The sequence below is a fragment of the Eschscholzia californica genome, unplaced genomic scaffold (genome assembly GCF_041429995.1).
Source record: "Eschscholzia californica isolate CP2 unplaced genomic scaffold, dmEscCali1.0.p SCAF_1, whole genome shotgun sequence".
Classification (NCBI taxonomy): Eukaryota; Viridiplantae; Streptophyta; class Magnoliopsida; order Ranunculales; family Papaveraceae; genus Eschscholzia; species Eschscholzia californica.
The window spans coordinates 56,567,795-56,591,231 of NW_028238198.1; the positions used below are offsets into that span (position 1 = coordinate 56,567,795).

Here is a 23,437-nt window from a genome sequence, read left to right on the forward strand (position 1 = left end):
TCATTATTCCGTTGAGTGTTTTCGAGGTGTGTCTGGTCTATTGTCTTTAATGCTTCTTATCTATTTCCGAGAGGTCTCTTGGTTATCCTCTTTCCTTCTGTTGTTGCTTCCTTATTTCTTCATGTTTACTTCCCATAAATTCGGGATGAGGTCTCCGTTCGAGTTCATATTAAGTGTCTGTTTTGAGGAACGCTTCTTCATAATGACCGTGATAAAAGATGGGTTTCTTCATAATGGTCGTGATAACCTCACGCGTCGTTATGTTTGAGCTCGAAGGAGGGTAAGGATCACTAGTAGTTCCTCCTGCTTCGGTGTTCAGGACAAGGTGATGATGCGAAGAGGGTTCTTTTGTCCTCGGTTGTCTTTCGGTCTTGACCGCGCCTCTGGAAAGGAGTACCTGTAGCCTTTCATCTTTTCTTCTCTCAAACTTTGTGACGACTCTTTTGCAGTCGCTCATGTTTTTTTATCTGTTTTTCTTTCTCTCGGCAATTGGGGCTTTTTGTAATTTCTTCTGTAATAGACCCAAATCCCAGTGGTGGTTTTGGCGTCCTTTTCTGTAATTTCTTCTGTAATAGTTCCTTCTTACGAATTAATAAAGAATTACCTTTTTCCTCTTTACTTTTGTGTTTCTCTTTATTTCCCACGTTTGGGTCTGTTAGTTTCTCGTGACTGCTCGCCGCGACTCTTCGTTGATCACGCCATATCATCCCGGCCTTTCTGCCCTATAAATAGATGTTAAGGCAAGAATGACTTTTCTGAATCTCACCATGCCTCATTTAATGGTTAGCGGAACTCTCCCTGGTGGTGATGTTAGAGTTGCCTTCTACATGGTCCTGAACTATGATGATTTTTCCATTGACACTTCTGTATGGAAATGGCTGGCGAGGGTTTTGTTGACGTCTTTCATCCGCATGATCTTCTGGACGACGATCACCTTTCTACCCTCAGTTCCTCCAGGCCACTTTATCCTTTGGTTTATTCTTTGGTTGGTACTACCAGTACTTCCGAACCTGCTCCCTTTTCTGCTGTGGGTTTCCTGGTTCGACGCCGTAGGGGTGGTCGCCTTCTGGCCGTCATGATTAGGGTTTCGGTGGACATTGGCGGTCCTTCGTCATCTTCTTCTTCTGGCGAATAAGAGCTTGCCGCCAGCTGTGTTTTCCTGTTTTCTTAAGTATTTAAAAAAGTTAATGTAATTAGCCCTATACTTACTAATGCAATTTTTCTTAGGCTTACTATGCATGCTCCGAATGATCGCTCCTGCAACAGAATAATTTAATTCCTAATCTAGCATGCCCTAAGCTTACTATTTCATTCTGCAAAATAGAACCCAAGTCAGCCCTGCTTAAAAATTTCTGAATGGTATTATAAATTTTTAGCTCTGCCCCTGGTCGTTTATACCAGAGCTGTCTTTGCATAACTAGTTTCACCAGGATTCCTCTTCTGACCACGGCTTTCGCTATTAGACCTGATATCCCCAGCTTGAGCCCGACTAGTTTCACTAGGGCTTCTCCTTAGATCTCTGATTGCGGCTTTCGCTACCAGAGTTGGTTTCGTCAGCTTGAGCTCGACTAGTTTCGCTGGGACTTCTCCTTAGACCTCTAGTCGTGGCTTTCGCTACCAGAGCTGGTTTCGTCAGCTTGAGCTCGACTAGTTTCGCTATGATTTCTCCTTAGACCTCTGGTCGTGGCTTTCGCTATCAGAGCTGGTTTCGTCGGCTTGAGCTCGACTAGTTTTACTAAGACTTTCTCCGTAGACCTCTGGTCGTGGCTTTCGCTTCCAGAGCTGGTTTTGTTGGCTTGAGCACAATTAGTTTTTGCCGGGACTCCTTCCGTGTCCCTGATCGTCGCCTTAGCTATCAGGGTTGTCTTCCTCATTTTAAGCATGAATAGTTTCGTAAGGACTTCTCCTTATACCCCCGGTTACCTTCATCGGGGCGGTAGTTTTAACTAGGACTTCTCCTTGGGGATCCCCAGGGACCACATTTCACTCGAGTAAAGAGTTAAGTTTAGCTAGGACTTCTCCTTGTGAGACCCGGGGTCGCAGTCGTAGCTACCGGAGCTACCTCCTTTGCCGGTGTGAGCCGATCAATGTAACTAGGACTTCTCCTTGGGACCTTGGTGAGGGGTCAGTTTTACTAGAGCAAAGTTCAGTTTAACTATGACTGCTCCTTAGGGCCCGCAGTCGTTGCCGTAGCTACAGAGGTTATCCTGTCCCTGGTCGTGGCTTTTGCTGGCAGGGTTGTTTTTAAATTAGGGCCCTTGGTCGCTGCTTTCACCTACAAAGGCTGCCTTTAGGTCTCCTGGTCGTGGCTCTCGCTATCAAGGCTACCTGCTCGATTCAGAGCGAGATGAGTTTTAGCTAGGACTCCTCCTTTTATAGCGTTTTATGTTAAAAATATTTTTATTTTGTTAGATAAAATATGTAGCTAGTAGCGCTACTTCTTTTTCCGAATGGCTTTATTCAAAAAGGAAAGATAGTAGGAGTAGTGATGACCTTAGTTTTTCAGCTCTGCATATCTGCCGTAAGGTCATCGTAGAACACTTTGTTTCCTCCAACGGTGATTGGATTAATCTCTTCTTGTTCACAGCCCTGGGCAGAAACGAGATAGCATTCCTGGGCCGTTTTCTGGTCTCCCCAGACTGTCCCGATGAGATTCGTTCCCGGAATTGAGAATTTCAACATGAGGTGGTTCATGGAAACTATTGCTCCTGATTCCCTTTGGAAGTTTTTGCCCAATATGATGTTATAGGCGTACATCTTATCGACGATTGCGAAGTTTAGCATTATCGCTTTTGTTGATTCTCCTTCGCCGATCAGTACTGGCAGGGTCGCTATTCCATCTGTTTCGACCTGATTGTCTCTGAATCCTGTCAAGCAAGACTTATAAGATTTGAGATGGCGTTCACTTACCCCGAGTTTTTGGAAGCACGTTCGACTCATGACCTCTGTGGAGCTTCCCGTATCGATCAGAATGCGTCCTATCCTTCAATTGGCAACCACTGCCGTTATTACAAGTGGGTCCGCGTGTGGAGTTATATCCCCGACCAAATCGTCGTCTGTAAAGACAATGGGTGGAGTTTCCACGACAGGCTTGATTAAAAAGACCGGACGGTTCTTTGCTTCTTTGGCGTACCTGCGTTGCTCGCCTTTGGTTGCTCCCCCGAGGGTAGGTCCTCCTGCAATGGTATTGATATTCCCCACTACTCCGGTGGACTCCTCCGGGCCTTTGTTTCCCTTTCTAAAAGTAGGGCCCTGCTCGTTGGTTTCAGATCCCGATCCGACTTCTGCCTTGTTTATTGATCTCTTGTTTCAGTATTCGTAGGGTCGCTGTTCTTTATGGATGTACTTATCCAGCTCTCATTTTCTTACCATCTCCTCAATCAGATTCTTGAGGCGCCGATAGTCGTCGGTCTTGTGGCCGTAGCCTCGGTGGAAGGCACACCACGCAGTCATATCTTTGGTTCCGAACTCTCCTCGGTCGTCATTGGGTTTGGCCAGTTCAGCCTTTCCTTTCGTTATTAATACCTGCAAGATTTCCTCCCTTCCTTTCACTAGGGGGGTGTATGTCGTGAAGTCAGCCCTGGGTCTCCTGCTTCGCTCTCGGTCCCTGGGTGGCCTGACTTCCTCCCGTTCTCTTTTTCGGGGGCGCTCACTTTCGTAAGGAATGTTGGCCACCTCCTTCATCCGCAAATAGTTCTCCTATGTTCTAATAAACTGTTGTAATCTTTCTATCAGTTCTGCGAGGCTACTTGGCTTTCTCCCCGAGATATCTTTGATTACGTCATCCTGACTGAGACCTCTCTGCAGGGCGACAAAAGCGACGTTCGATTCCAGGTCAAGGAACTGTACCATAAGATTGCGAAATCTCTGCCAATAGCTTGCTAGAGTTTCGCTTTTTCCTTGTACCACGTTGAACAGCTCGTCGGTTCCTCTTTTCATATTAGTGCTTCATCGGAAAGCCTCGCAGAAAGCTTGGGCGAGCTGGTCAAAAGACTTTATTGACCCCGGGGCTAGCGCTTGGTACCATGCCTGAGCTGGCCCTTTTAAGATGGTGGCGAATACCACACACCATATATTTCGGTTGGTCATACACAAGTTCATCCTCGCAACATAGTTGTTGATGAACACTCCTGGGTCCTCCACGCGTGATAGTGTTCCAGCGTGGGACACTTGAAGTTTGCCGGTTTTTCAGACTCTAGTATTTCCCGGTAGAGAGGTGGCTGCCGAATTACCGTCCTTCCCTAGAGTTTGTCCTTCTTTTTTTCTCTTGTCTGTTCCGCTACTTGGTATATGAGCAACTCGCAGAAGGTGGGGTCGTCCACGCACCCCTCGCCTATCCCGACGTTCTTGGGGTATAAGGTTCGTCTGGGTTTTGCACTCCTTGTTCCCTCAAGATGCTCTCCAGCCGCATCTGGTCGCCTAGTTGTAGAGTTAGGGTCTCAGGTGCGTAGGTGTCGCCAGGCGAGAAGAGCCTTCTCGCGAACGTCCTGAGCACTTCTTTCCTTTCATTGGGTGTTGCAGCTCTCCTGGCTATTTCAGATTTTGTGTTCTTATTTCAGATTTCCCTACCGACCTTCTTAACCACGAATACTTGATTCCTTAATTTGTAAGTGTAGAATTTGACTAGATTATTTCTGATTTAAGCAAAGAGTTTTGCATAGTTTGATTCAGATTTCAATCGTGAAATCTGAAACAGAGTTTGAGAAGGGCTAGTTTTGACTTAAAATTTGAATTTAATTCTGTCTTTAATTTAGGGATTCTGACCTTACTTTTTCTTCTCAGAGTAAACAATTAGAAAGGAGGTAATATGCATTTGTCCTGTTATCTATAGTCAATTATAACGTTTCCAACATGGACAAACATTTAAGAAGCAAGTTCAGAAGTCCCCTTGACGCAGTTAACTTGGCAATGTTGACTACAATCCTCCGAGCAAACCAATAGACTATGGCAGAATAGGACGAAGCATTCCATCACGAAATCCCTGATAAGCCTGAATGACGTCTCGTTGGAGCAGGTCTGATTCGAAGATACCTCGAAAATGAAAATCAACAAACTAAGATCTTATTAGCAAAAAGCAGGATACCAACTGGAGAAAACAACAGTCGATTCAGACCATTCTCAAAGTTCAACCCCAGATTAAAGTATCTCATCGATAAATTATTGTTTGTTACAAATAATCCTTCAAATGACCAAGCTGATGTTTTAAAGTTACGCTTTGCTTATACCCATAAAAGTAATCCATTAATCAGAATGTGTTTTTTTTCATTAAATCAGCAGGCTTTAAGGGAGTGTGGTGGTTATAGATCACTAGAAACACACCAAACAAAAAGATAAACAATGTGCTGACAAAGATGATGTTCTAGAGTTATGACAAGCAGCTATACCGATTAGCACAAACAAATTCAGAGAGGAGACCTATATATCCGTCAAGAAAACCCATACAAAAATAGACTAATAATGGTTCACTCTAATGTGTGAGCATGGAATAAAGTGAAACTCCACACATACAAAACAAATAAGGATAACAAGTTTTAGAACGAAATGACCTCTAAAGAATATAAATAACCACTAAAATGGAACGGGGAAGCTCACTCACCCTTCTCACCCACTCAACCCTCTAATAATGCTTCCTAAAGGTCAACAGATACAAGTAATGAGATAGAAGTGATGAGATCCAGAGGATGTCGACGCCTTCAATAAGACGAACGCTCAAACAAACATTTTGCTTTAAATACTTTATTTCTCATAACATACACACACAACCACAAAATAACAAAAAACTCAAAAAAAATTTTTTTTTTTTTCATTTCTTTTCATTAAGAAACAAATACAACCACTAGTATTCTCAACAAACAACTTTTTCTTCTTTCTCACTTTGTTCCACATTTTTTTTTTACAATTTCCATGCATTCATTCTCGGGAGTAGTATGTGAATGCGTTGTAGAGTATCCATTTCCATAAAGTTGACACTATTATAGGGTTTCATGGGCTACAAGAGTAAGGTCGCTATCCTGATGTCACTCCTAGTGGCTAAGAAAGTTGAGCTCATGAGATCGTCTAAGCTCTTTTAAAAGTTGTAAGGTTGAGTAGCTCTTCATTCTATTCGGAGCTAGCGCAGAAGAGTACACTCGAAAACAATATAAAGGCTCAGATATCTCACGTGGGTTTAAGTCTCCACTAATGACTATTCTAGGTCCCTCAGAAATGTTTCTTCTTCCTTAGGTAGATACTCACATGATCAGACAACAAACACTAAAGGACTTAACATTCATGAAAGAGACTACGAGCATGCAAAACATTCACCAAAACCAAAACACAGGCATCGACAAAATTAAGCATACCACAAAAGTCATATCAAATCTACCAAATTCTTTTCAAATTTGATCGAATTTATTGAATCCTCTTATTTTTTGAAACCCATGGTCATAAAGCCAAAATGTCATACCCCCATCCCCAAACTTAAAACTAACATTGTCCTCAATATTTCAAGCATATACTCACCAAAAGATAAAAGACATTAATTTAAAGAGGAGATTGGAAAGGTATTACCATAGCCGGAGGAGATAAAAAATGATACTACCGAGACTCGTGTGTGAATAGGTTCCAAGTTGATGTCGAGTTTGTCGCCATCCCCAAACTTGGAACAAACCATGCCTTAGAATTACAAAAGTAAGAAAGGCTCCTAAGATCAACAAAAAATGTGAGAAAGAAGCACATAAGATCCTGACCATATAAATGACCACTAACGCGGGTAAACACGATTGCATCGAGTCATGCAATTAGCTGTTGATTCTCTTGCTTTCACAAGATCACGAGTTATGTCTCGTGGAAGGTTCTAGAGATGATACCCATAAACATCAAAACCCCACTCAATTAGGCAAACGATCATACAATAAGAGACGAAAATTTTGGGGGTCAACCCAAAGAAAGCTACATGCCGGTGCTAATCGTCTCACAAAAGGATATAAAATGTGAAGTGAACATGAGACGATAGAATAAAACAAGCCATCCCCAAACTTAGTGGGTGCACAATCCACTAAGTAGGGATAAATAGAAGGAGCGACAACTAAGAAGTCATCAAAAGGATGGACATACACGTGAAGGGTCAATATATCAGTCGAAGGCAAAAAAACATCTGGAAGCTTGGTGGATAAAACATCCTCTATGTCCATAGACGACTTCGGGAAGACGTTTGAAATGTCCCAAAAGGGATCAACAATCGAGTTTGAGAAATAGTCTCAAGGACCAAGTCAAGGTCCATGGTTTCCTTCGTAAATAGTCTGACAAACTATCCAACATGTCTCTAACTATTACGTCATCAATATCCTAAAAGGTATTTGGAGCCTCGCGGTCAGTTATAATATCGGACCTTCCTAACATTGCATCTAAGATTGACTCCTTACAAGTGTCGAAAATTGGAAAGTTTATAATCGTGTTATCCTCAAACTTGCTCATAGAGCCATCATCTTGAACGTCAAAGTCTGGTGTAGTCCTATCATAATGAGACGATAAAGGTCGAGGTAAAGACCAAACACGGTCATCAATATGTTCGGACTCTTGGGTCCTCTCAGTAGATTCATCGATATTTAACTTAGTACTAGGGTTAGACGTACTACCCTCGTCATCGTACTTAGTACCCTCTTGAGTTTGGGGTGGTGAAACCCCTTCCTCGTTGACGAATGACTGTGACTCAAGCATCTTTACCTTTTGAGTTAAGGACTCAATCCTCTAACCTGGCTCTTGCCTCATTTGAGTATCTGCCTCTATAAATTGTAAAATCATTTCAATAAGGCGACTCTCAAACTCTGATTGAGATCTATTTCCAAGACTTTCTTCATAATAAGGCTCACAAGTGTAATTAAATGAAGACTCTTGATTATAATCCCACTGTACATACTAGGATCATACCTGCCTCTAAAATCATTGGTCTCAGAATAGTTTGGACTATAAAGTCTCTCATACATAGTTGGTGTCGGACCATATTCATCACTAATCTGACCATCTCTATGCATCTGCAGGTATTCTCCTAGTGTTATACGAGATGGATCAAGCTCAAATGGTCTATTCCTCTCACTAATCGGACCGTCTCTACACATTCGTTGATAATCTCCAAATGTGATATAGGTTGGTTGGGCTCGTCTCTACACATCTGTTGGTACTCTCATAAGGTTATACCAGGTCGATTAGGCTCAACTGGCCTATTCCCCTCATTCATTCGTCGATATTCTCCTAGGGGCATACCATGTTGGTTAAGTCAGCTCTATGCAACTGTTGGTATTCTCTTAAGGTCATATCAGGTCGGGTAGTGATGGAACTCCTCAGATCAAGGTCATCATCATCAACATGGAATGACCAACCGTTAGAAAAACGTGTCATGATCTCACAATGTTCAAGGAACTAACACACAAGATATAAATGCAAACTATCCAACGTATCACACACAAGTAAGAAAGAAAGAGATAGAATACGATACTAGCGAATGCTCCTCTCGCTTCGTTCTTCCTTTCCGTAAGCTGTCTGATTCCTTTCCTTTCCTTCGCTCCTATTTTTCTTTTTGCCTTTTTTTTTCGTAAAATAGTTCCTGAAAACACGAGGAAGTAAGAAACTACGAAAATAAAGAAAACTTCTAAGTTAATAAATAACACTAAACTAATGAACAAAACGAACAAACAATATCCAAAATACTAAACCTATCCCCGGCAGCGGCGCCAAAAACTTGATGGGCCTAAAAGGTTACCCTAAAAAGTCTCCAACCGCAATTATACAGGCGTCAAGTAATAACCTGGTAAGACCGGGATCGATCCACGGAGATAGGAAGTTAATACGAATATCGAGAGAGTCAAGTCCACCGGTCTAGGTGTCACTAACTAACTCAGAGTAAAAACAGAAAGATGATGATTTGGTTTTTGAATTGATTTGAAATAAATAAACTAAGTAAATGAGAAGTGGGAGAGATTCGGGAGAAGAGTCGAGCAAGAATCTAGTGAGAGGGATACTTCGATCCATACGATCAATATGGTTAAATATTAATTATCTAGAGTGATGAGTCATGAAAATGTCTCATCTGAATCTCTTAATTTGGGTTAGTTATTCTATTTCGAGCAGTTACTCTGATAAATTATGTGTTTCTCTTTCGCAGGTGTCTTTTACGAAGTTCGGTGTGAAAATAGCTAAAATCGAGAGAAATACACACTTGAGGGCATTTCGGTCATTTGGAGATTAGGGTGTTCGGGAAATTTAAGTAATCAGTTGAAATGTAGGGTCCATGACGAACCCACTGGCGAAATCAGAGGTTAAATTGGAGTCCTGACGAGAAAGATAGAGCGAGTCAAACTTTGGGTCAATATAAATTGGCAAAATCAGCTAGATGATGACATATGGCATGCAAGCCAACGTCAAGGAGGTAATTTTCGGTATATTGGTCGGCATAGGTTGGTACATTTCGGAATTTGCAGGAGTCTTTGATTCAATGGACCTAAGTGCATCCAACGGCTATAAGACTTTCCACGTACATTGGCTACATCATGGAACATGTTCCACTCTCTTATATTACTCCATGATACACAGAATCAATCTCTTTATAACCCAACACATTCACGTTCTTTATGCAGTACCCATCTCCTTCCTTTTGAATTCAAAAAAAATAAAATAATAATCTCCTTCCTTTTCTCTTATTTCTGTTTAGGAAATATGGTTTTGTTTCTATCAAAACCTTACCAGTAGAGAGAAAGATAGATAAAAATCAGAATAGGAAAGAGGAGATTAAGTGATTCGATTAGAGCTAGAGATGGAATGAAATCCGATTTTAGAGAGAGAAAATCTTTCTTTCTTTCTTTCTTTGACAATGATTGACTACAGAAAAAAAGGAAGGAGTTGCTGGAAAATTCGAGCTGGGATTTGCAAGATACTTTTAAACCAAGAGATGATTTCAAAATCTTTGACAGAGAGAACCATCCTCTCATACTTACTGTTATACAACAAGTATTTGTTAGAGATGAAAAGAGAGATAATCATGGATTGATTTGAAGCAGAATATTTTCAAAGAGAGATATGGAGAAATCACAAAAGTCTTCTCTGATATAGAAATTTCAGAGAGAATAGAGGCAATGATATTATCCTAGGAGATTCGGCTGCAATTGAAAGGGGGAGAAATCAGTGATTGGTTTTAGAAAGAAGACATTGTTTCTATTCTTCTTCTCCTTTCTTCTGATCCGATTCTAGTGAGAGAAAGAGAAGTGATCTTTAACAAATATTTCTTGAGATTACAGAGAAGGAAGGAAGATATGGCTGGAACCAGGGTCCTCTGTTTGTATAAATCAGAGAAAGAACAGAGTTAAGAGCATCTCATTTTTGGAGGGATGAGCCTCTCTTAAGCTCAACCAGAATAGAAAGACCAAAGAGAGAGAGAAGCTAGAGCAAGAAAAACATCAAGGGTCATCACCATCTTCCTTTTCTTCTTCTTCCTCTGTATATCTTTTAGTGAGAGAAAACAGAAACATAGATCACTCGGCTGACTTTCACCATCTTTATCTTCTATATTTCTTTTAGTGAGAGAGAGGAATTAACAGAAGATGTAGAGAGAGTTTAGCAAGAAACAGAGGGCTTTATTTATTTAATTCTTCAATCTTCTTCTTTGTGAGAGAGAAAGAATTGAGAAGAGGAAACCTTTACTGTTTTGAGAGAAATCAGTATTTGTAGAGAGAGTTTAGCAAGAAACGGAGGGCTTTATTTATTTAATTCTTCAATCTTCTTCTTTGTGAGAGAGAAAGAATTGAGAAGAGGAAACCTTTACTGTTTTGAGAGAAATCAGTATTTGTAAAGAGAGAGAGAACAAACAGAGAGCATTATTTATCATTTACCTTCTTCAATGTTGATGTTCTGAACTGAAATTAAGATCAAAACAGAGAGAGGAGAAGAGTGAAGAAGAAGACCTCGTTTGGTCTAAGATTTCTGCCGGAAATTTATTTTCTCAGGGTGCTGGAAAATATTTTCCTTTAGGACGCGTTTGGTTAAATCAGTGAGAAAAACTTTATCCTTCTTTCATTTTCTCTCTTATATTTCATGTTTAGTTTAATCTTGTTTCATGGATAGCTAAAACTCTCTGACTAGGGTTTATGATGAAGTTCTAACATATTATTTTTGATGATATTCCTTTCATGTTCTAATATCTTGAAGTGTTTTGATTTTTATAAAAGAATTCTTAGTTTCAATGGACGAATATTTCTTCATTAGCTATATTTTTAGTTTGACACATCATACTTAGGTTAGGTCCTTTGATGGTGTGTGCTTATAGATTGATAGTTAATAGTTGCGAGTTCGATATCAGAGGCCATCTTATATTTATATTATATATAGCTTTATAAGCTTTAATACTCCCATTTAGCCTGCATTTGATCTTGAAGACCCATTTACGGCTAAGACATTCATTGATCTAGACCATGGCGTAAATGACCAAGCCTAATTTTTCTCCAAAACCTCAAACTCCTCTTATATATATCTTGTTTATGGTGGGTTACTTGGACTGATCTGATAATGATAAGGTGAGAAAGGCTAGAGAGGTAGTGGGTGACACACTGTCAAATAGGAGACATTCTGGGATGTACTCGGGTTGAAGAATAAAAGTTCTTAATCTAGTTGTCATATGATGGGTAGGTGCTGGTGGTGGTGGGTTGAGTCAGGCAAGTCATTTGTGGGGTGAGGCAAGTCCTTTGTGCGAGGAATGCCGAAAGAGGTGGAGGGTCGAGAGAATCAGCTAATGAAGGTTTGCTTGATGATCAGAATGCTTGTTAAATCGAAGTCACTAGTCATTTATCCTAATTGATTTATATCGGTTTAGAAGTTTCCTTAAAAGATCAAAGTTGTGATTTTAAGACTTTAAGAGTTTTGGAGATCAAATTTGAACCTTTTTGGAAGTTTCTAAAAGTTGGAATTTGATGCTTGAGATGGAAATAGCAAATATGATTTGCAAAGAAAAAAAAATTGAAAACTAAGAGTTATTTAGAAACTCCAAAAATTCGGCCAGGATGCGTGGGAAGCTTCCTGACCGGACCAGAAGCTTTTGGGGACGCGTCTGGGAGACGCGTCCAGCACAGCTGCTGGAGGACGCATCTGGGAGACATAATTCACATGGAGATAGAGGACATAATTCACATGGATATAGTAAGTCTTGCTTGGTCTACTTTAATGGTAGTCTTTACATTTTCTCTTTCACTTGTAGTATGGGGAAGAAGTGGACTCTAGAGATACTACTAATTGGGTTGAGTAATCAAACTGTATTAATTATTTCATAGATCGTTCTGCAAATAGTTTTAAAATAAAAAGATTTCCACTTCAAAATTCTACTGGAATCCAGTAATGTAATAGTAATATATGAATAATAACCTTTCAATCAAACAAACATTTCAATGATTCCCATGTTCGTATTTGTAAAGTAAAAGAAGATACGCATGAGATAAAAAATTTTACAACCGAACTCTTCCTAAATATTCTATTTCGATGAACTAACTACTTTTTACCAGAATTTTATACCGAGCACGCGGTCTAGGACGCGTGCTACACGCGTCTGTGAGACGCGACCAGCAGCTGTCACCAACAGCTTCCTGGACGCGATGGTCGCGTCCAGAGCACTCGACCGGACGCGTCTGGGAGTCCGGGGGTGTCTAGGTATATTATGAGACACCCTATCTTGGTCTGGTCTTGCACCAGACGCGTTTGGAGCAAGGACCAGCGTCCTGGCTCGCGTCGAGGATGCGACCAAGCCGAGAGGAACTCAGACCAAGACATGCCGGCCCCATGGGCCATGCCATGTCTGGACCTTGTCCGAGCCCTTAATGGGCTTGGGCTGCGACTTGTCTTGAACTTTGTGAAGACTTGTCCCGGGCTTTTCGAGACTTTTTCGAACTATAAAAGGGACCATCATTCGAATAAGAGTTTTATCCAAATTTTCTTCTGATTCCACCCAATTTTTACCAAAATTGTTCGGACCATCCGAAAGCCCAAAACGGGTTTTTCTTAAAATTGATTTGTGAAATTATTAAGAATCTAACCAATTTTTCCGAAATTCGGGCCTTCAAAAGCCCAAAACGAAGTTTTTCTTAAACCTGATTTTATAAATCATAAAAGATAAAACCGGAACGCACCATTAGTCGAATTCTTCGAATTTAGACTTAAGGTCCGTAATGTGGCACGTGATGTCGACAAAAGTATCTCCCGGATTATCATGCATATATAATTCTTAGGCTTGATATATTATATGAATGCATGTGATGTGAATGCGGGAAACTAGTATGGTCATAGAAAGTGTTTCTTTATTCTTGTTTTAAGCACGAATAGGTGCAAATTTGTAATTAATTTTAATTTCAAGTTCATACGATCTGCGAATCGTTAGAGTCTTATAATTAGAGTTTAGGGTATATGAGTCCATTGACGAAGCTCGAGGATGAGATCCAAAGGCGAGTGGGAGAAATCAATGGAGGTTCAAAGATGGCGATCTAAGGCGAACCAAAAGGCGAAACAAGAAGAAACTGAAGGAGATTAAATCTTCTAGGTTACGGGTCATACTAGGATCCATATCTGCTTGATTTATTTTCTCGCGCGCATTTACTTAATTATTTACGCTTTATGTCATGGATGTTAGTTAGGCTAAGTAGTTCACTATAACAAACGTCAGACTAGCGTAAAAGTCCCTAAAAGTAATTTTGAGTAAATGCCTACCCACACTAAGACACCCTTTGAACCCTCGATCGAGAAAGGTGGGTCGGCTTTCGCAGAGTACCTCTTCCATCTTGGGACAATGCGGGTAGACTCATTGCAGGGGTCTACACCTCTAAATGGTTTTACTTACCGAGATCAACAAAAGAGTTTTGGATATTCAAGGCAAAAGGATAGATTAGTAATTCATCAATGAAATCTATCAACAAGAGTCATAAGGGTATGATCAGTGAAGTAGTTCATTCACCTGGATTGACGGAGTGGAGGGTAGAGCCCTAGTCTGCTTTACTCCGAAGATCTGGGATCTTGGAATCACGTTATTTAATCAGGGACGGTTTTATATCGAATAATGTGGGAAAACTGAATTTTTCCAAAAATGATAACGAGTTTAAAACTTTGCAATTCTTTTATGTAGTTTTAAGATGACGCAAGGAAACGGGTTCAACACTGAAACACACCTAAGGGAGGTGCTGATCAACTTCCTAGAATAGAAGAGTGAGTCAGAGAATAGTTCTCAGATTCAAAAGGAAAGCATACTAGAATACCCAGCCAATCCCAATGTTGACCCATACCGGAGAAGGTCAAAAGCCTTTTGCAAGCAATCTTATAACATTGTCTTTGAAAGAGTAATGAATGCTAGCACGACCATTAAGACAAACTAAGGAAGAGGTTCCTACAAGAGTCATAAATGAAGAGGTACGAGACCTCCAAGGCAACCTGAAAGTCATCTTAATGGAAGACAACATAATTCATCTATCACCCAATTCAATGTCGATTGAACAAAGATGGATAAGACCTTAGATGAGTCAATCATATTGTTATGAACAACTAAGCAGAACACAAGGAAACATTGAATCTAAGAAACAGTTCTTGAGATTCGATGGAAGGAATCTAAGAAAGAGTTCTTGAGATTCAAAAGGGCAAAGGGTCAGTCAAGTGAGAAAAACATTTGACCAAGAAAAGGCAAGCAGTTGCCAAGTACATGATCAAGAGTACTCCTCATTACTGTGAATGTTTCCAAACAATGGCTAGACCATTTAAGAAGAAACTACCCTTAGCACTTGGAGGACAAAAGAAATGGAATTATGAATTCTAGTTCCAATATCCTTGTTTACAAAGTTAAAAGCAAGTATCGTAAAATTCCTTCATCAGGTATTTTAAGACCGGATGTGCGGCTCAGTAAAGCTCAAAGGAAACACATACTTGACTAAAAAGAGTAACGATCCAAGAGGGAGCAGAAGCAGTAATGCTAGGGATGCTGAAAGGGATTGAAATCTTCTTTTAGACACTAATCTAGCTTAGAACTTAATAATGATTATTTTGTTCTTCTACAAACCAGTGGTAAAATTAACTGAAGGTTAACATTGATAATGGTTGATATCAAGAGATTCAAACTCATCAACTTCAGCATTGTCGATTAGGTCTTAAGGACTAATTAACAAAGTCACCCTTTTCAAAAGGCATAGAGACTAGTAATCTATTAGGACTCATACGGTGTTATGCAGACCTATAAGTTTACTTGCAGAAGCTAACGAGAGGAACTTCAATACGTACTCTGATAACTTCGTGAAGTATGGAAACATATAAATCATAAAGTATAAGTCGAAAAGTTTGAAATATTCAAACAAAGTACACACCGAAGTAAAAAATCACCTTGACAACAAGAAATTTGCGTCAAACACTTGATAACCATCAAAGGAGTTGAGAAACCGTTTCACAACTCTGCTCCATGGAACACATCTGACGGATGGTGGTTTTAGTGGAGTAATCGAACACTGCTATGCATGACTCGATCAATGATGGGTTTAAGCCAGTCTTCCAAATACTTTGGGATATATTCTAGAAACGATAGTTTTCACACTTAACCTACTTCGTCTAAAGCTAAGTCTGTGTAAAAGTGTTTTACACGGATACAAAATTAGTTAAAAGTCTGACAAAATTTCTTTAAAAGAAATTTGGGCTTTTTCCACAAACAATCAAGAGAAACAAAGTATTTGTTGCTCATGATGGTATTCTTCTTATAATTAGCGTAACAAGGTACTAATTATTACAAGAATAAGTGGGAGAAAAGTACAAGTCGAATTAATTCGACCATGAGAAAAATCATGAGTAGTCATGAGGAACAATTATGAAAATTGTACAGGCCGATTAAGTTCGACCAAGAGCAACAAAACTGTTAAAAACGGTTGACCGCGGTTCCTCAGAAAAGGAAGAGGTAAAGATGGGATCTTAAAACCTACTGCACAAAAGCGAATGTGATTCGTAGAGAACTCTCAAGTAGTTGAAAGTGTCTCAAAAGGAAACTCTCAAGTAGTTGAGAATATTCTAAATTGTTGTTCAAAAAGCCCTTCAGGTCAAAAGTAATCTCAAAGACTCTGAAGATTAAATTCTTTCTAAAGAGATAAAAGACCTGCTCAGAGACGGAAACCGACTCTAGATTTTGGCGTCAAGCCAAAACAATATGAAATCCATATCTCATCAAGACACGTAGCTTGATGATTTAAGTCAACGGAAGACCTAAATTAGTTTTTCATAGTAGAAAACTGAGAAGGATGGAAACATTCGTGTTTCCCAAAACTAGACAAGACGAAGTGAATTTTTTCTAGTCATGTCCATAAGCATGCTTCAGGAATCCATCAACGGATTAAAGCACACAAGAGTTGGAATCTTCGATTCATAGAGGTAATCAAAGAAGTTTGATTCCCGAGGAATGAAGAAATTCTTGAATCACGAAATTTCAAGAAGGTAAGTGGGAGTATCAAGCTTTCCAGGTCCGAATGCAGAGTACATACAAGAGATTGAGTACGACATAAAGATGTTGTAAAACAGTTACGAACTGACTCAATAAAGGACCACACACAAAAGGATAAAATGCCATTTTTGGCATCGAAGATCTATAAGCATAGCTCGAAAAGATGATAGGATTAAAAGAACTTAGTACGCTAAAATTCTTGAAATCCAAAATTCGAAAATTTGAGACTCGGAAAATTCTGTAAGAATTTCGACCCAAAAACTCATGACAGAGAGCGTTGCAAGACATGATTGACATTTAGACATTTAGAACACTGATGTTGACATCCAAACTCGGATTGGAGATTCCGAAACACTACTTATAGCATTCTAGAAGGCTGCAGAATGAAGTAGTACAAAAGTTGAACAAGTCATCGTTGCAAACTTCTAGACATGGAAGGAAAGTAGGCTGAAAGAGTTTCAACCCGGGAACTTTTACAAATTCTACAAAAGAACCAAGCCTTAATACTAGTAAAGGGTTACTAGCAATCACAAAACTCATCAACTCAACACATATGCATCAACATGCTTAAAACTATCACTACAATCACATGCAAATCTACTCAAAATGTTCAAAAATTTTCAAATTTTGGCTAATTTGAACCCTTTTGTCTTTGAAACCCATGGTCATGCATTGATTATGGTCAAATCCCCGCATCCCCAAACTTTAAACTAACATTGTCCTCAATGTTCTAAGCATACACTCACCAAAAGATAAAGAGGCATATCAAGTTAAAGAGAAGAGTGGAGAGATATTACCATAACCGAAGGAGATAAAAGATGATACTACCAAGACTCATGTATAAAGAGGTTCCAAGTTGATGCCAAGCTCACGCCATCCCCAAACTTGGAACAAACCACGCCTTAGAAGTAAATCAAGTAAGAATTGCTCCTAAAGTATCAACAAATATCATAAGAATGAAGCACATAAAAACATGACCATATAAAAATCTACCACTAACGCGGGTATACACGATTGCATTGAGCTATGCAATTAGCCTTTGATTATCTTGTTTTCACACAAGAGCACGAGTCATGTCTCGCAGAGGGTTTCTAGAGATGTTACCCACAAACATCAAGGCCCATCTCAGTCGGCATAACGATCATAAAGTAAAATACGGAAGATTTGGGGGTCAACCCAAAGAAAGCTATATACAAAAGGTAAAAGTCTCACAAGAATATTAAACCAAAGAAGTGCAAGTGAGACGAAACCCGAAAAGAAGCCATCCCCAAACTTTGTGGATGCACTGTCCACAAAGTAAGCATGAATGCTAGGGGCGACGATTAAGAAATCGTCAAAAGGATCGACATATAAGTGAAGTGAGAGAAGGTCAGTCGAAGGCAAAAAGTCAAACTCAAGCTTAGTGGATAGAGCATCCACTAAGTCCCTATCATGCTAGGGAAAACGTCCGAGTCTGAGATCATGTGAAAGGTCGAACTAAACTCTAAGGGTAAGACAATTGGCTCGGGGACCAATTTAAGGTCCATAATTTCCTTAGGTAAATGGTCCGATAAACTATCCATTATGTGTCTAACTACTATGTCATCGACGTCCTTAAAGGCATCGGGAGCCTCAAAGTTAGGCATAACGCCTTCCATTCTACATAACCCATCCAAATAATCACAAGTGTTAAAGATTGGAAAGTTCAACATTGTGTGATCCCCAAACTTGTTATAAAGCTATCATCCTGAACATCAAAATTTAGTGTAGTCGATGCATGGTGAGATGACAATGGTCGAGGGAGTGAGCAACAAGGGTCATCAGTCTGTTCAATCTCAAAGGGTCTATTAGGAGCTTCATCGACATTTAACTTAAGACTAGAGTTAGGTGTATTACCCTCACCATCATTCATAGTCTCCTCTTGAGTTTGGGGTGCGCAAACCCCTTCCTCGTCGATGATAGGCTCCGACTCAATTCTATCAACAATATTGAGAATCCATTCCGTGATCTCTTTTATATCTCGATTGAATCTAGTTTGATACTCTAAAAATGCTTGGAGAGAATCTTCAGACATCTCCTCGTAATAAGGCACATGAGTATAACTAGACGAAGACTCTCGCTGAACACGGATCATGGGACAATACTCGGTCAAATGGTCTAAGCTCGCACAAATAACACAAACCGGGCTATTGGTCTCCATGGTCCTTTCTTCACTACCTTCATGTAGATACCTAGACTCGACTCTTTGAGTGAAATCATCGAGTCGAGAATTGACATCCCTAAGTGAACCGTTCATATATGGTTGTCGATAGTCACGAAGACTTCGACGTGGTCGATCAATACTCATAAAACTACGGTCCTCATCAAATGAAAAATTCATGCATGAAGGTGTGGTCATCCCAAATTCTTGTCGATAGTCTCAAAGACTCCTACGGGGTTGATTACCCTCATGCTCATAATCCCTAAGACCATATTCATGACTTGTCTAACATTCTCATCAAATGACCAACTTGCCATGATCTCACAATGTTCAAGGATACTAACACACAATCACACACAAGTAAAAAGGAAGAGATAGAATGCGATACTATCGAGTGCTCCTCTCAATTCGTTCGCCTTTCTTCTTAGCTCCTTGATTCATTCCTTTTCCTTCGCCTTTATGTCACTTTTGGCTCTTTTCTTGAAACGGTGCCTAAAAACATAAAAGAGAAGAAACTACAAAAACAAATAAAACAAAAACGTCTAAGAAGTAAATAACAGAAGACTACTGAACAAAACAACAAACGTTATCCTAACTACCAAACCTATCCCCGGCAGCGGCGCCAAAAACTTGATGCACCCGAAAAGGTTGCGCACTCAAGCGGAGGTATCAAGTAGTAACCGGTAAAACCGGAGTCGATCCAAAGATAGGAAGGTGATTAGGATAACGAAGGAGTCTCGTTCGCCGGTCTATGTATCACTAGCTAACTTAGACTAAAAAAAAAAAGGAGGAACAAGGATAAATGGGGGTTTATATTGAATGAGTAACAAAAGAAGACAAATAAAACTAACTAAACGATAAAAGTAAACGGGCGAGAGAGATTCGAAAGAAGAGTCGGAGGAAAGAAGAGTAGGGAGACGGTAAGAGTAGATTCGGACAAAAGTCGATTGAGAGGGATACTTCGAACCACAAGATCGAAGGTCAACAAATACTACGTATCTATTCGCATGAAATGTAATTAACTTCACCCACATTGACAATCTTAAACATCATGTGTCCAACTAAGCATAATCGATCAAACGTCACTAAGCATCGACTATCAAACTTACACACTATCTAATGAATTGAAAATGAACAAGTGTGACACTAATAAGTATAATACGTCAAACTAAGTATAATCGATCAAAGGTTAGTAAGCATCGAATATCAAACTAAGTACGCATTATCAAACTTTGTGTCGATAGACGATTAAGATCAAGGCTTCTAATATTGAATGAACAATAAATGAAAAGAAAATGATGAGAGAATCCCCTTTTTTCGATGTGGTTCGAGGCTAAGATCGTCGAGAAATATAAGTCTTTAGTTGCAGCCGATCTCCCCTTAGCAAAATTATGGATTCCCTTTAAAGTTGCCAAAATGGTGTCCCCGAGCAAAAATCAGAGTTCCCTTTAGCAATCAGACTCATCTTCTCCATCTCAAGAACATCCACCATTAAAGCTAAACCCTAGCTTTCTCTCTCTAGAAATTTCTAACCCAAAATTAAATCAAACCACATGGGAGCTAGCCAAAGACATGGGGAGTAAAAGCCCCATGGTTTCGGATCAAGAAGGTTGCCGAAAAACTCATACAAATCCGGTCAAAGAGTGAAAAAATTCGGCCAAAAATCAAGATTCGGCCATAGCAAGTTGTCCCGTGCTGGTCCGACCTGCAGGTCGCGCCCGTGAAAGCTGCCTGCGCGCGTGTCCGGTCGGAGCATGCTACTGACGTGCTGGTCCGCGTTGAAGGTCGCACCTGCAGCTCCCGTGGAAGCTTCCGGTCGCCGTTGCAGGTTGCTCCGGCCGCTGCTGCAGGTCGCGTCGGCCTAATGAGCCTTCCTCCGGGACCCCTTTTAAGGCCCGGTTCTTTCTATCTTGTTCCGAATCTCCATTCGAACCTCTTTGGCCTTTCCAGTTGGATCCAATCCATCTTTAGCCTGTTCCCGTCTAGTCAAGTCTCTCCGATCAAGTTACCACTCTTATGTGTAACCCGTTGTAGGATCCAGTCTATGTTAGCCGCGAATCAACGCCTTGATCCGACGATCGTAGTTGGCTTCTAGCAAAGCATTACGACCCCTAATTGGACCGGACTGGATGATCTTCATCGTATGGTCATCGTTATCCTAACTGACAAATTGATCGCATTTCCACCTTGGTCGAAGGACAATCCTTCGAAAGGACATCTCCTTCAGACCGAACGGACATCTCCTTTAGACCGAACGGACATATCCTTCAGTCTCCTACTTGTACTTAGAACAAGTGAAATGCTCGATTCCCATGTCACTTCGTATCTCATCTGATACGTCATACCCTTCAGACTTTCTTGATCTGGAGAACAACTGTCAATACAAATGATTAACCATTAATCCATTTGAGTGTGGCCACACATTTTCCAGTTGCTTCTCCTCAAGTGGCCCGGAGATTCTTATCCTAACTTAATAAGAGGTCATCATCCAGCCTTGTACTCCCACTTAACTTCATGTCTATCCTGTCTCCCCCAGTACTCCGCCTTTACAACCTCCTTTTACGGCGCGGCGTTTGACGGTACCAAAGTTCGACATTCCTTACATAAGATGAGTGGAGTACTCATGTTTAAGGAATCTCTCCAATCTTGCTTATGAGAGTTCGTGACATTTTTCAACTCCTTGAAGAACTCTCATGTTTGGGTTATCCAGTGTATAATCCCCAATCATACACCCATGTAATTGACTTAAATACCATATTCCTATAGCCCATGGAACTGCGCTATCAGTCAATTACCATGCTAGTCTTCGTGAGTCATTGTTGTCCACGCAATGACCTGGACTAGGGACTTAATAATGAATCTATTCCATGTTCACTTAGTAGGGTTCCATTTACCAGATCATGTATTTGATAAACCTACTTGGAATGCCTCATTATTTTTGGACTGTCAATTAAACACTAAACCATTATTTAATGACAGAAATAACTTATTTATTTCTTTTATTGAATGTAGCTAATTGATTACATGAAACTCCTTTCATTAATCCAATTACAACTTAAAGCCATTCATCGATGCGCTTTATACCTATGCTCCTTCTATGACTCTCATACTTGGGCTGAGGCAGTGGTTTAGTTAACGGATCGGCAACGTTGTCGTCCGTATCGACTTTGCAAATGACCACATCTTTTCGCTCAGTGATTTCCCTAATCACGTGGTACTTCCTAGGATATGTTTGGATTTCTAGTGTGCTCTTGGTTCCTTAGCCTGAGCAATAGCTCCATTGTTGTCACAATATAGAGTTACTCCATTCTCTATGCTAGGAACGACACCAAGTTCGGAGATAAACTTCTTTATCCAAACTCCTTCCTTGGCTGCTTTCGAAGCAGCAAGGTATTATGCTTCTGTGGTAGAGTCTGCTACAGTAGTCTGCTTTGAGCTTTTCCAGCTTACTGCTCCTCCGTTTAGACAAAAGACGTAACCCGACTGCGATCGGAAATCATCTCTGTCCGTTTGGAAGCTCTCATCCACATGGCCTTCCACGATTAGTTCATCTTTCCCGCCATAAACCAATAAGTGATCCTTTGTCCTTCTCAAGTACTTCAGGATATTTTTGGCCGCGGTCCAGTGTTTCTCACCTGGATTAAATTGGTAACGACTACACATGCTCAGAGCATATGAGACGTCTGGGCGAGTGTAGACCATGGCGTACATGATTGATCCTATTGCCGAAGCATAAGGAACCTTCTTCATGTGTGCTAGCTCATCAGGATCTCGGGGACACTGAGTCTTGCTTAGCGTCGTGCCATGTGTCATGGGTAGGAATCCTCTCTTAGAGTCTTCCATCTTGAATCTCCCAAGAACCTTATCGATATAAGTCTCTTGACTGAGTCCAATCATCTTCCTTGATCTATCTCTTTAGATCTTGATGCCCAATATGTATTCTGCATCTCCTAGGTCTTTCATTGAAAAACACTTCCTAAGACACTCTTTCACGGAGTTAAGCATAGGAATGTTATTTCCAACGATCAGTATGTCATCCACATACAGGACCAAGAAAACTAGGTTGCTCCCACTAACCTTCTTGTATACACAAGATTCTTCTTCGTTCTTCAGAAAACCAAACTCTTTGATTTTCTCGTCGAATCGAAGATTCCAGCTCCGACTTGCTTGCTTCAACCCGTAGATGGACCTTTGAAGCTTGCAAACTTTTCCAGCATTCTTGGAGTCCTCAAAACCCTCAGGTTGTGTCATGTACACATCCTCTTCCAGTTTACCGTTCAGGAAGGCGGTTTTGACATCCATTTGCCATATCTCATAATCGTAATGAGCTGCAATTGCTAGAATAATCCTAATGGATTTACGCATCGTGACAGGGGAAAAGGTTTCTTCGTAGTCTATCCCTTGGACTTGTCTGTAACCTTTTGCCACGAGTCTAGCTTTGAAAACGCTCACGTTTCCATCCTTGTGGGTGTCCGATGCCGACCCTTCATTTTACGAGAGGCGGTTTGGCACTCAAAAGTCCTTGTCGTTGATGATCTCTTTTCAGTCTCCCTCCTGTGGGCAGTACAATTTCATGGGTCAGTCACAAGCCCGGGAGCTGAGGGCAGCGCTTGGCCTGGGGAAGCTAAGGGCTCTGGTGCGACTCAGGCCAGGAGATTTTCTCGAGAAGTAAAAAGCGCTCAAGAGTCCGTCGATAACTTCTTCTTTTCTGGAGCTGTAACCCTTATATATGGGGAGTGCTCGTGCCAGCTATCTTCGAGAAGTTGGGAATGTCCGTGAGGGATTAGAGTGAAGCT

The 23,437-nt window shown here is 40.6% G+C and overlaps 1 pseudogene; it reads right to left on the reverse strand.

Moving 5' to 3' along the window:
* Window positions 1-21,862: 21,862 nt before the first annotated feature.
* Window positions 21,863-22,391, reverse strand: LOC147567755 (secreted RxLR effector protein 161 pseudogene; annotated as a pseudogene).
* Window positions 22,392-23,437: the final 1,046 nt, after the last annotated feature.